Raw genomic sequence first — 14,185 nt, forward strand, 5'->3', positions numbered from 1 at the left:
GGGGAACAGAGGACAGAGGGGGACCCTGGGACTGTGGGGTGGCAGCTGTGAGTCCCAGCCTGCTGTGCTTCTCCCCTCAAAAGCACAACTCAGCAAGTACAACACTCGGGGTTGACCCCTCAGAGGTCTGCAGGAGATGCTAGATTTGAACTCCTTGTGGGCAGGGACTGTGCCTAATTCATCCTGTTCTCCCAGAAGCTGGCACAGGACTTGTTTCAGATTAGCTGTTCAGTAAGTGTTGGCAAAATCGAAACAAGGGTGGAAGGAATATGATTGAAGCTTAAAACAAAAAGTAGCTCTCACATCTTTTTGTAGTGCAGCCGGCTGAAATGAATACCAGCTCTTATGCACATAACAGGATCTCATTGCCACTTTGTTGGCTTCTGATCTTTTTTTTTCACTTTAGAAATGCAAACCGCAGGGTCCCCCTGGATGTTATTCACACCAACATTCTTGTCACCTTAGCGGTATATTCCTGTTTGCATCCGGGTAGCATTTCTGCACTTGCAAAATGCCTCTGACGATTCATTCTCTGCTTCACTGTCCCAGGCAAGGCCCTGGGGCGTCTCAGTCTCCGCTGCAGGTGCCAGGTGGGAACAGGGTGGGAGGGGAGGAGGTGCTGTTAACCAGGGAGGAGACACCTGCGGGGCCAGCCTGTCTTTAACCTGCTGAGTCAACCCCCCTGACGCTTCCAGAAACAAGAAACAAAGTTTCCTTCTGCGTGCTGGCCTTTTGCATCTGGTCTTCCCCATCATTCCAAGGCGTGTGGTTCTTCCAAGGAGCTGCTGACAAGCTGCAATCCATTTTAGGCAGACACGAGTTGCAGGAACCCGTTGTGCTGAGATGGTGTCCTCAGCGAACTTTTTTTTTTTTTTTTATAAAGCGTTGTGGTGAGCGGGCTTCTCGTTGGGTGGCTTCTCTTGTTGCGGAGCACAGGCTCTAGGCGCTCCGGCTTCAGTAGCTGTGGCGCGTGGGTTCAGTAGTTGTGGCTCGCGGGCTCTGGAGCGCAGGCTCAGTAGTTGTGGCGCACGGGCTTTGTTGCTCCGCGGCATGTGGGATCTTCCCGGACCGGGGCTCGAACCTGTGTCCCCTGCATTGGCAGGTGGATTCTTAACTGTGCCACCAGGGACGTCCCATACACAGAAAATTTCCCTCGAAGATTCCTTCAGCCTTCTTAGCCTGTTTGGAGCCAAAGAAGTTCTCTGTCTCTGGATAAACTTCATCTATCAGAGAAAGTTGGTCTTCTTGTAGTCATTGTCTTATGTACAACAGTAACAGAGTTGATATTCTTCTTTTTCTCCTTCAGCAAATCAATCTCGGTTCTGAAAAGATCTGATTGAAAAGCCTGTATTCCAATTCAGATCAGGAAGGTCAACCTGATCAGAAAAAGGACAGGTTTTCACTTTATTACCAGTCAAGTTCTGCTTTTTTTTTTTTTTTGCAGTACGCGGACCTCTCACTGTTGTGGCCTCTCCCGTTGCGGAGCACAGGCTCCGGATGCGCAGGCTCAGCGGCCATGGCTCACGGGCCCAGCCGCTCCGCGGCACGTGGGATCTTCCCAGACCGGGGCACGAACCCGTGTCCCCTGCATCGGCAGGCGGACTCTCAACCACTGCGCCACCAGGGAAGCCCTCAAGTTCTGCTTTAAGAAGAGTACCGCGACAGCTGTCCCCATTGCTAGGCATCGGAAGAGGAGATTTAGAATCGTAAAACGTAGTGGTCTCTTGACAAACGAAGGCCGTTTTCTGGTTTCCCATGTCTTGGGTTACGATCAGTTAAGAAGCGGTAGAAAGAACTGAAATGCCACCTGCTCTGCTGTTACCATCTGTGTTTCCTTAGCAAAATCCAGAACCTCTTGGCACTTTTGCAGTGGCAGACGGCCCAGCTGAACGGTTCAGGCCCTAGCTCCATGCCAGGGTACCTGGGTCCAAATCCTGACCCTGTGTTTTCTTTTTGAGCGACTCTGGGCAAATTACTTAATATACCTTGACCTCAATGATCTCGGTTGTAAAATGAGTATAATACTTGTACTTATACGTAGAGTTGTTCTGAGGATGAAATGATTTAATTTATATACAGCTCATAGAATAATGCCAGGGACCATGGCAATCACTCAGGGAAAAAAAGGGCGGGGATAGTAGCTAATATTATTTGCAAAGTGGGGCTAATAATGCCCACTTTCTAGGAGAGTTGTGGGGAAGATTCAAAGAGCTAATATTTAAATATTGGACACCAGCTAGGTCCTCAGCTATGCTTCCATCCCTCCTCCTCCTAAGGCTGCTATACCTGGGATGTTGACTATCACACATGTACAGAAGCTTTGAAAGGGAAGAAAGCAGGAAGCAGATAATGTGGGTGAGGGTGTGGGAATTCCCTGGCAGTCCAGTGGTTAGGACTTGGTGCTTTCATTGCCACGGCCCCAGGTTCAATCCCTGGTCGGGGAACTAAGATCCTGAAAGCTGCACAGTGCACCAAAAAAACAAAAAAAGAAAAGAAAAGAAAAAGTGCATGCAGCAACATGGATGGACCTAGAGATTATCATACTAAGTGAAGTAAGCCAGACAGAGAAAGACAAATACCATATGATATGACTTATACGTGGAATCTAATATATGGCACAAATGAATCTATCTATGAAAAAAAACCAGACTCACAGACATAGAGAAAAGACTTGTGGGAGGGGAAGAGGGAGAGGGATGGATTGGGAGTTTGGGATTAGCAGATGCAAACTATTATATATAGGATGGATAAACAGCAAGGTCCTACTGTATAGCACAGGGAACTATATTCAATATCCTGTGATAAACCATAATGGAAAAGAATATAAAAAACTGTATATATGTGTATAACTGAATCACTTTGTACCTCAGAAATTAACACAACATTGTAAGTCAACTTGACTTCAAAAAAAAAAAAGAAATGCAGGTGAGGGTGTGTTGGAGCACAGGGCAGGTGAGGCTGTTGATACCACAGTGGCCCCATCCTCCCGAGCATCCGCTATGCCTCTGGCCTTGCAGCCCCATGGAGCAGGCCCTTCTAGGGTGCTGAACTGGATTCCCCCTTTTGATGAACATTTCTCTGCAGGGTGGCTTTTTTAAGAAGGGGTCCCCCAGTCTGGCCCTGAGGTGGGTCACCTCCAGGGTGGCCCACCTTCATCTAGAAGTACTGTCCACCTTCCAGAGCAAGGGCCGGCAAATGGCTCAAAGGGTCATGTAGAAAATATTTTTGGCTTTACAGGCCATATGGTCTCTGTCGCCATTACTGAAATCTGCCATTACGGCTCGAAAGCACCATGTACAGTACCTAAAGGAATGGTGCGGGGGTGGCCTGTGTTCCAGTAAAGGTTTATTTAGGGGCACTGAAATGTGTATTTCATTTCATGCTCATGTGTCATGAAACAGTACTCTTCTCTTGCTTTTTTTCTCAACCACTGGAAAATGTGAAAACCATTCTTAACTCCCAGGCAACACCAAAACAGGCAATGGGACTTGATTCAGCCCAGGGGCCACGGGTTTGCCAACCCCTACAGATCCCTTTGCCAGTCTAGGGGATTTCCTTTTGATAATGTCTCGTCATTGTTTTCGATTTTTTATTCTAATTTGATGTCAGATGTAATGCCAGCCTGATAGGCTCACCACAATGTATGCGGCGGTTCTTTCTCCTTGAGTAGATGTGATTTTGCTCATAACATTTGTGTATCTATGAACTACGGTATAGACTCATGTGATAATGGACTTAGGCAGCTTTGAGCTTTTGATTCTTTTTTCATTTCTGAATTTTCATTTCTGAATCAGTGTCTGATGGATGTGCATTGATTACTTTTTTATTATGAGAAAATACCCACAAGATAAAAATGACCTCTGTAACCATTTGAAGGTGTGCAGTTCAGTGGCATTAAGTACATTCACAGTGTTGTGCAACTATCAGCATTCTCTTGTTCCAGCACTTACCACCCCATCGTTAATTTATTCTTCCATCCCTTTGGAGGTCGTCTGTTACAGGCTCTTAGAGAACAGGGCCCCATTTTGCAAGCAACAGTCACCACTTTACAAACATGGAAACAACACTGCCTTCTTCATTGAGTTCAGAGTCGAAGAGTGAAATGAAAACAGCTAGACTGATTTTCAGGAAAAACAATAATTAAGTTTAATGTGTCTTCATATTTTTTTCTGTCTTGATTTTCTCTTATTCTAGCATCATTTTAAACATGCAGTTATGCATACCATGACTTTGTAGGCTTTGCTTTTTAAGACTATCTAGAAAAAGAATTATTTTCTCCTAAAATAGCTGTAACTTCAGTCCCTCTTTCTTGGTAAAGAGTGCCACCTGTAAACTATGGCCACAAGGACCAAACCAAATGGTGTCCAGTTGGTGTGAAGTAAAATAAATGCGTGTGCAGTTTCCCTCAGTCTTTCTCTTTACACATCGACATCTTTGACAAATTGTTAAAGTAAAAATAATAAATGGCCTGAAATACTGCTGCTATATCTATGAAAACCATTAATACTGCTACTCTGTAGAGTAACCCTCTGTTTTTTTTTTAATTTTTGGCTGCGTTGGGTCTTCGTTGCTGCACGCAGGCTTTCACTAGTTGCGGTGAGCGGGGCCTGCTCTTCGTTGCAGTGCATGGGCTTCTCATTGCGGTGGCTTCTCTTGCTGCGGAGCACAGGCTCTAGGTGAGCGGGCTTCAGTAGTTGCGGCACGTGGGCTCAGTAGTTGTGGCTCGCGGGCTCTAGAGTGCAGGCTCAGTAGTTGTGGCACACGGGCTTAGTTGCTCCGTGGCATGTGGGATCTTCCCGGACCAGGGCTCGAACCCGTGTCCCCTGAATTGGCAGGCGGATTCTTAACCACTACGCCACCAGGGAAGTCCCAACCCTCTGTTTAATACAAGGAAACCCCTGGAAGATCCCTTTCATGCTCTTCAGCTTTCTGTTTCAGTATCTGATTTGTCTAAACCGTGCATCATCAGACCTATGCAGAAAATGGACTGTGAAGACACCCGGTCCTTATTCTGGAGTCAAAATACCACTGGAGCATAAATAAAACTAAGTTATAACTCTGTCGGTGCAGCGCTTCGAGACAGCTTGGCCTCAAAAATCTTTTGAGGTGGTTTTTCACCAGTTGGTGGTCTTCCACCTAACCTTTGAGATCCTGGCTCTTTGCATGAGAAAGAAACATGCTTTACGAACCCCATGGCTTGGCAAATCCAGGCGGCAAGGAGTAAGCTTGAGACCTGCACTTAGGTGATTTCAACCCCAGCTGCTGGCAGACATGGGAGAAATCAGTTTTCCCCATATAAGTGAGAATTTTCTCAGAACTGGGTTTATAGCATCTTTAATATATTATTTTTCCCTGAAATACATATTACTGACTGAAGCTGTTTCATAGCCATACCTCTTGTCACTGTTTCATATATGAAATATAAATATATGTTTACATGTATATATTTATAAATATATATACATGCATCTACATATATACAAACATATACCCATATATACATGTATACATATACATAAACACATACATACATATATATATATATATATATATATACATATGTGTGTGTGTGTGTATGTCTACACACATATGGCTAAAAGACTGACTTCTAAGTGTGACCTCTAAGTTATATCTGCGGGCTGCTAACCTCAACATTTCAGATCTTTTTTCCTCCAGGAGGAGAAGGGATAATAGTTTGCTTAGATTCCCGAGTGTGATTGAACATTGAATGTAGTTTCCCCCATGATCTATGCTCAGGCAGGAGTGTTACAACATCAGAGCGTGATTCCAATTACCTCATTGTCACTTTTGCTCTTCCCACCTGTCAGCATCACTGTGCATGACAGAAAGGATATAGACCCTTCAAAAAGAATGAGAGACCTTTGATCTCTGGCACCAAGAATTTATTGAAAACGTTAGGAAAGTCATGACTGCAGTGAGCTGAACCCAACCTGCCCAGGGCTATTTGAACCGTTGCTACTGTACTTGTTCTCCTGTTTCAATTACAGCTGAGCTGTAGTCTTTGACTGGGACAGGCTGCAGAAAATGACATGGGTTGGAGCCTGCAATTGGATTGTTAGACATGGGCCTTGAGGGACCTTGGCTTTGCCTTTTTGGCTGACTTGTCTGGACCACATGACACCATCTACAGACCCCCAGGGTGTTTTTACCTGGTAGGATGAGACTGTTAGCATTGGAATGGCTTTAGTGGGCATTCTCTGGGCTGCTTTGTCCAGCACAGGCATTGCCACTGCGGGCTCAGCTGCAGCACGCACAGCCAGGGGCTCACTGCCTTCCTTCCACACCTAACCCACGCCCAGGGCCAGCTTCATGGGTGAGCGGCCTGTACAGTTGCACAGGACCCGCACTCAGAAGGGCCCTGCACTTGGTTTAATGCTCTGCTCTTGCTGTCTTGAAATTCTTGGTTTTTCAGCAAGGAAACCCTGCATTTTCTTTCTTTTTTAGTGTTTTTAAATTTTATTTATTTATTTTTGGCTGTGTTGGGTCTTCGTTTCTGTGCGTGGGCTTTCTCTAGTTGTGGTGAGCGGGGGCCACTCTTCATTGCGGTGCGCGGGCCTCTCACTGTCGCAGCCTCTCTTGTTGCGGAGCACAGGCTCCAGACGCGCGGGCTTAGTGGCTCACGGGCCTAGTTGCTCCGCGGCATGTGGGATCTTCCCGGACCAGGGCTCGAACCCGTGTCCCCTGCATCGGCAGGCGGATCCTTAACCACTGTGCTGCCAGGGAAGCCCAACCCTGCATTTTCATTTCACACTGGGCCTCACAAATTATGTAGCCATCCTGCCAGGACACATAAGCTTCTTTTACCCACCAATCACACACAGCACGTGTCCAGCCGGCGATTACCTGGGACCTTCTGCCTTGGATCTTGCTCTGCTCCAGGCTCAGGTCGGCTTCCAGCTCTGGGCTTTCCCACCTGGTTCCAGTGCTGCTTTGACCTGACCTGCCTTGAACCCTAGGACTTGAAGTCTGAACCTTGCTTCCGTCATCTGACATTTCAAGGTTAAATGCTCCAGAGGTTACAGGCTGTGTTCACATCTTGGTTTTTCTCACTTGGATGACTTAGAGTAAATTCACTGCCCAGCCCAGCTCTGCTCCCCAGACTCCTAACCTAGGCAGGCCCCAGCCAGAAGGGATCAGTCAGCTGGTTCTATTTATAAAGAGTTATTTTGGAGTATATTTTCGTTTGATATCCTTTATATTGAGGCCCAAATCTACTTTCCTGTAACTCCTATATGTTACTTGGTGAATGCGATAGACTGCTAGTGATCGAGTTAGCAAGTCAGTTAACGCCCAAACAAGCTTATTTAGTTTTCTTTCTTTTTTGGCCACGCCGTGCAGCATGTGGGATCTTAGTTCCCCGACTTGGGATCGTGCCCTCTGCAGTGGAAGCTCGGAGTCTTAACCCCTGGACCAGCAGGGAAGTCCCAGAGCAAGCTTCTTTAAATTAAGTGTGTCTGTTGTATCTGACAATGTTAAACACTTCTTCCCCTTGATTAAAACTTCAGAATGTTTCTTCCAGTCCCTGTTAACACATCCCTATACAACCAGCCCAGCCTCAGACTCCGACTTCTAGGTGAACATTCTCCACCGCACCATCCCCAATCACCCAGTCTCCCCATTTACCTGCCTCAGGTCTCCCCGGCCCCCATTCAGATGCGCCTCCGCAGGGCTCCTTATCAGACCCTCTTCTCTGACCCCATGACTCCCCTCAAGTAGCCACCAGGCCTGGCATGTCATTTCATGGTGACAAAAGTCTTCCTAAACATCTTTCACTGGATTCTGCTTTTGCAGCCCTCACACTGCTAGCATCCCCAGCCCCTGAATTTTCCCTGGCTCTGGTACAGCAATGTTTATTTTAACTCATGCTCTGGGTGTGGATCCTGCAGTTACAGCCCAGCCCTTTCCCACCTCCCCACCCACCCCGACAGAGCTCTCATCATCTCCCCAGACCTGCTCATGGTAACTCTCAGATTCCTTTGTAGCACGGCCCTTCGACTGCACAAGGTATGTATGCATGTGTATGTATATATATATATATATATATATATATATACACACGTGTTTGTGCACGTGTGCGTGTTTGGGTACACACACAAGGATCATTTCACTCCTACCGAGAGCGTTCATTTCCTCATGAGGAGCTAGCCTTGGACATCAACCACGCACTTGACATTTGTGTTCCGATGTCAACTTTAGCTCAGTACTCTACAGGTTAGATGACAGCATCTCCAAATGCCTCGTCTCATATCTGAACCTTGGCTGGCCCCGTTTTACACAGCAGTGTTCACTAACCCAGTGGTGCCCGCAGCTGGCAGCCCACTGGGATCGCATGGAGAGCATTTGTTTCGTGTATATTCTGTGGTAGTACCTCTGAATCGGAGGCTCTGGGAGAAGGAGCCTGGAATCTGTATAATTCCCCAGGCTGAACCAAGTTTGGGAACCACTGCCCTACTCGCAGGCCACCCTCTCCCAGACATAAACCTCATAAGTGGACCTTAAGTGGGCATCTGGTCCATTAGGGTAGGAAGGTATGATGTTCTCAGTTTTATAGCTGGAATAACCAAGGCCCTGGAGACTATGTGGCTTGTCCAAAGACAGAACGGAGCTAGAACACTGTGTGTTTGCCTCCTAGAGGCCTCTCTTTCCACTGTCCATGGGACCGCTGACCCATGTGTGTATGGTGAGATCCACGAGCCCTCAATGTGTGCTTGCTGCGCGGCATTCTAGATCATAGCCCTGGAACTGACACAGGCCACATCTGGACTCCACCTGCTGGAAGTTGCCTCTAAAACCCCTGCCTCCCATCCCCACATGCCTACCCTGTGCTCCCGTGGGCTTTGCACAGAGCTGTCACAGAACTGCCGGGTGTTTTTGCTTACGTCTGTCCCCGCTACACTCCGGGCTTCTTGAGTTGGTCATGCACGCTCTAGTCAGATGTGGAGAGACCCAGGTTTGCCTCTCTTTGGAGTATTAGTTTGCTGGGGCTGCCATACAAAAGACCATAGCCGGGGCTTCCCTGGTGGCACAGTGGTTAAGAATCCGCCTGCCAATGCAGGGGACACGGGTTCGAGCCCTGGTCCGGGAAGATCCCACATGCCGTGGAGCAACTAAGCCCGTGCGCCACAACTACTGAGCCCGCGAGCCACAACTGCTGAGCCTGCGTGCCGCAACTACTGAAGCCCGCGCGCCTAGAGCTCGAGCTCCGCAACAAGAGAAGCCACCGCAATGAGAAGCCCACGCACCGCAAGGAAGAGTAGCCCCTGCTTGCTGCAACTAGAGAAAGCCTGTGCACAGCAACCAAGACCCAACGCAGCCAAAATAAATAAATAAAATAAAATTACAAAAAAAAAAACAATTAAAAAAAAAGATCACAGCCTGGGTGGCTTAAAACAATAGAAACATATTGTCTCACTGTTCTGAGGGTAGAAGTCCAAGATCAAGGTGTTGTGAGGGTTAGCTCCTTCTCGGCTGTGAGCAACAGTCTGTCCCAGGCTATGCCTTAGCTTCCGGTGGTTTGCTGGCAGTCTTTGGCGTTCTTTGGCTTGTAGACACATCACCCTGATGTCTGCCTTCACCTTCGTGTGGTGTTCTCCCTGTGTGGGTATCTGTGTCTAAATTTCCCCACTTTATAAGACCCTAATGACCTCATTTTAACTTGACTACTTCTGTAAAGACCCTGTCTCCAAATAAGATCACCTTCTGAGCTACTGGGTGTTAGGACACCCACATAACCTCTGAGGGTGGGGAGGCACAGTTGAACCAGTAACTGGTTTCGTGACTTTAAGCAAGTAACTGAGACCTGTAGAATCTCAGTTTCTTCATCTGTGAAACCAGGATTTAGAAACCTACTATGCAGGATTTTTCTCAGTAATTATTATCAGATTTAGATGAGGGACTTAAAGTTTTGTTTTCAAAGCAAGGTACGGAGCAGTGAGGTTAGTTGTTATAATCTGGGTTAAAAGAGGTGGGGTAACCCTCCATTCTGTGTGTGTGTGTGTGTGTGTGCCCGTGCACGCATGCCGTAGACTGACTAAACGTCAGACCGTCAGAGCCTAAGGCAGACTCGAACAGAAACCACACATCAAATAAACATAATAACTTCCAATTTTCACTCAAACGCAAGGCGATATCAACACGAAAATCACAAACTAGGCACTTTTGGTGCTGCTAAATCGGCCTTATCGTTTTATTTACAGTTGGTGACGTGTTCCCCAAGCTTCCTGATCAGAACCATTAAAAGCACAGATCTCCTTCTGAGAGAGCCAGGTCCAGTTGGTCTGGGCGGGACTGAGGGATCTGCATTTTCCAACCTCCTCATCTTGCGTCGTGGGACAAGCCCGGGAACCCTGGCAAAGTGAACCGGGGCTGCTCTCACCGTGGAGGGCCTGACTTCTCATCCCCTGCCGCTGACTGGCCAGGTGTAAGTCCATGAACCTGGGGGGTGTTGGGGGACAGGGCTCAGTCTCCTCAACTCCAGCCTTGTGCCTGACTTTGAGTTGAGATCTCACAGTCCTTGCCAGCTCTAAAACGCTGTCCCTTGTCTTGTCAGTTCAGACTTGTCTGCATTATCATATGCTCCTTGAATACCTCCGGCATCTTTTCCCATGTGTCTTCCCACCAGCTGGCGAGCTGAGTGTTCTCTGCTCAGTGGGCATCCAGCTAAGCTGACCTGCTGATGGGCCAGAATAAAATGTGGAGAAGAGCAGCTGACCAGGGAGCCGGCACGCGAGAGAACAACTTGTGCGCAGTCTTTTCCCTCTAAAGCATCTTGTTCTGCCTTTCAGGGAAAGCTGTGGACCAGCTGCGTGAATTTGTTTCAGGCTTACCTTTCCACACTTGGTGAGTCATTGCAAAAGGTGGTTGGTTATTTAAATGTCCTTAGCGGACTCAGTGTTTTACGATGAGCAAATTGGTTTAATTTTGTTTTGTTTCATCAGATGAAAGAGTTACCCTCCTGTTCTGCTCGTGGGAATGCAAACGGGTGCAGCCGCTTTGGAAAACAGTTTTGCAGTTTCTTAGAATGTTAAGCATGGCGTTATATGACCCCGCAATTCTACTCCTAGGTGTACACCCCAGAGAAAGGAAAGCATGTCCACACAGATACTTGTGCACGAATGTTTATAGCAGCATTGTTCGTAATAGGGAAAAGGTGGAAACCACCCAAATGCCCATCAATAGACGACTAGATAAACAAGTTGTGACATATCCACGCAATGGAATGTTATTCAGTCACAGAAAGGAATGAAGTACTGTTATATTGGACAACTTGGATGAACCTGGAACATAGAAAATGAAGTGAAAGATACCAGACAAAAAAGGGTCCCATATTGTATGCTTCCTTTTATATGAAATGTCCAGAAAGCAGGTTAGTGGTTTCTGCCAGGGCCTGGGGGAAGGGGAAACAGGAGTGACCCCTCACTGCCTGTGGGGCGCTCTGGGGTGATGAAAAGGGTTTGAAACCAGAGAAGAATGATGGTCACACAGCAGTGAATGCACGAAATGCCCCTGAGTCATACCCTTTAAAATGGTTCGTTGCGTGTTATGTGAATTTCACATCCGTAAAAATAGAGGAAAGGGTAGAGGAGCCTGTCGGGGAGCGAAGGAAGGCAGAATGGGAAAGAGAGGGAGGGAGGTGGTATGATTACGCCTGACGTGACTTTTCTCAGTTTAAAGGAAAATGTGACCCTGTGTCACTGAAATAGAACAGAGTATTACTCTGATTACAGCGACCGCAGATCTCCTCTGAGGGCTGGAAGTGTCATCATTTCCTTTCTTAAGAGCAGCCTCTGGTACTGTGAGTCACAAGATGCAGTGGTCAGTGTGAAGTCTTCCCCAGCGCAGAGGACTCTGCTCAGACTCTGAGCCAAACAAGGTTCTTCCAGCCCTGGGGTCTGGTCTCCCACCTCAGGGCTCAGTGGGCACGTGGGAGACCCAGGGGAGTGTGAGCCCTTCTGGGCTGCAGGGTCACAAGCCCACATGTAGGGACTCCTTCTTGTCAGCTCTTAACTGGGTGAATCCTACTTTTCCTAGTGCTTGGCAGGGTAAAGACTTGGATTAAAAAACAAACAACAAACCCCGATGGGGATTCGAGGTGGATGACAGAGAAGATGTGCCAGTGGTCAGTGTAGAGGTCACACTTGGAAGGATTTCAGCACAAGTCCTTTGCTGCCCCCACGTCAGGTCCCTTTCAGATGAGCCTGGGTGAAGTTCGCAGGCAGGGTTGACAGTGTAACAAAACCTATTCAGTATGAGAATGGAGTTCTGCACAATTCATTAGCTCAGCCGTCAGACCCACGCAGGCTATCGGAATGACTGACCTTGGCTTCTGGCCTGGACTGCCGCCTCCAGGACCCTCCTGCTGGGGACTGGTGTCCACTGGTGGGCTTCAGCCACCGCCCCCAACATCACCCATAACCAATGGCTGCTTCCCAAACCTCGGACTACACCTGTGTCCCGCTCATGGGCACTCAGTTCTGACTCTGACCATTCCCGGATTCAGGGTCTGGGCTGACAGCTGTGCAGCATCCCAGCTGAGAAGTCATTTGGAAAGAGCCCGTTGTATTATATGTGGAATCTAAATTACAACGCAAATGAACGTATCTACGAAACAAACAGAGTTACAGACACAGAGGATGGATTTGTGGTTGCCAAGGGGGTGGAGGGGTGGGGGAGGGAAGGATTGGGAGTTTGGGATGAGCAGAGGCAAACTATTGTATATGGGATGGATAAAGAACAAGGTCCAGCTGTAGAGCACAGGGAACTATATTCAATACCCTGTGATAAACCACAATGGGAAAGAATATATATACATGTAACTGAGTCACTGTGCTGTACAGCAGAGATGAACACAACCGTGTAAATCAACTACACTTGCGTAACACTGAAAAAAGAAAAGGGGCCATCATGACTCCCAGCCTAGGCCTTGCCACAGTCAGGGTGAGGGTCCTGGGTGCGTCCCAGGCTTCTCAAAGGACACACTCTCGGGAGGCTGAGCCTGGACAGACCCAGAGCTCCACTGTCTCCAGGACAGCCAGTCAGCTCCCTCCAGCAGTTCAGGCAGTGCTTTGTGGTTCCAGATCAATGCTCAGAATGTAATAGGGAAGAATCTTCTGTATTCTGTTACAAGTTAATCGTTAAAGGAATGTTGCCTATAAGCTTAAATTATACCTAGTGACCCATCTCTGGGAGCCCTAACCCTAACCCTAACCCTGCTCCCCAGGTAATGAGCATTAAGCTAAGATACCTTTGGTTAGCTCACAGGAAATATCCTGACCAGGCCCACCTGTGAATGACTGCAGGGAGGAAGAAGTTAACACCTCCCCTCAGGAGGCTGACGGGAACAAGCAGATGTTTGACTTTACTCCCTCCCTTTTTAATATAAAAGAAGCCTGAATTCTAACCCAGGCAAGATGGTTCTTTGGGACACGAGTCCACCGGCTTCCTGGCCTCCTGGCTTTCCAAATCAAATTGCTATTCCTTACCCCAACACCTCACCTCTCGATATATTGGCCTGCCGTCGTGCGGTGAGCAGTATGAGCTTGGGCTCAGTAACAAGGTGGTGACCTTCTCAGCTTCACAGCCCCCTGGTAGGTCCCTGCTGCAGTCCCCTACTCAGTGGGAGAAGACGAGGTGGTCCTTGAAGGGACGATCTCCCTTTAGAAGTCCTCACTGCCCTGAGCCTGTTCTGATGTAAAACGCACGATTCCCTTAGATTCCTGTTACGATGGCTCGTTTCTTCTTTCTTTTTTTTTTTTAAAAATTAATCGATTTATTTTTATTTATTTTTGGCAGTGTTTGGTCTTTGTTGCTGCGTGCGGGCTTTCTCTAGTTGCGGCGAGCAGGGCTACTCTTCATTGTGGTGTGCGGGCTTCTCATTGTGGTGGCTTCTCTCGTTGTGGAGCACGGGCTCTAGGTGTGGGGTAGTTGTGGCACACAGGCTCAGTAGTTGTGGTGCACAGGCTTAGTTGCTCTGCAGCATGTGGGATCTTCCCAGACCAGGGCTTGAACCCGTGTCCCCTGCATTGGCAGGCAGATTCTTAACCACTGCACCACCAGGGAAGTCCGCTAGTTTTTTCTTATTTCAGTATTTTGGCAAAGAACTTCATTGTTCTCAGGGCTAAGACTTTCAGTAATGCACCCAGTCTTTTAATCAGATCATTAAAAT

General features: G+C 47.8%; 1 long non-coding RNA gene across 1 annotated transcript; it reads left to right on the forward strand.

The window, feature by feature from the left end:
* The first annotated feature begins 10,391 nt into the window (after positions 1 to 10,391).
* LOC112410741 (uncharacterized) lies at positions 10,392 to 11,450 on the forward strand. Its single transcript, XR_003005493.1, has 3 exons — positions 10,392 to 10,441; positions 10,806 to 10,860; positions 10,959 to 11,450. It is a non-coding gene; the product is annotated as an uncharacterized LOC112410741 (long non-coding RNA).
* The last annotated feature ends 2,735 nt before the right edge of the window (positions 11,451 to 14,185 follow it).

The sequence above is a fragment of the Neophocaena asiaeorientalis genome, unplaced genomic scaffold, assembly GCF_003031525.2.
Source record: "Neophocaena asiaeorientalis asiaeorientalis breed wild unplaced genomic scaffold, Neophocaena_asiaeorientalis_V1.1 scaffold166, whole genome shotgun sequence".
Classification (NCBI taxonomy): Eukaryota; Metazoa; Chordata; class Mammalia; order Artiodactyla; family Phocoenidae; genus Neophocaena; species Neophocaena asiaeorientalis.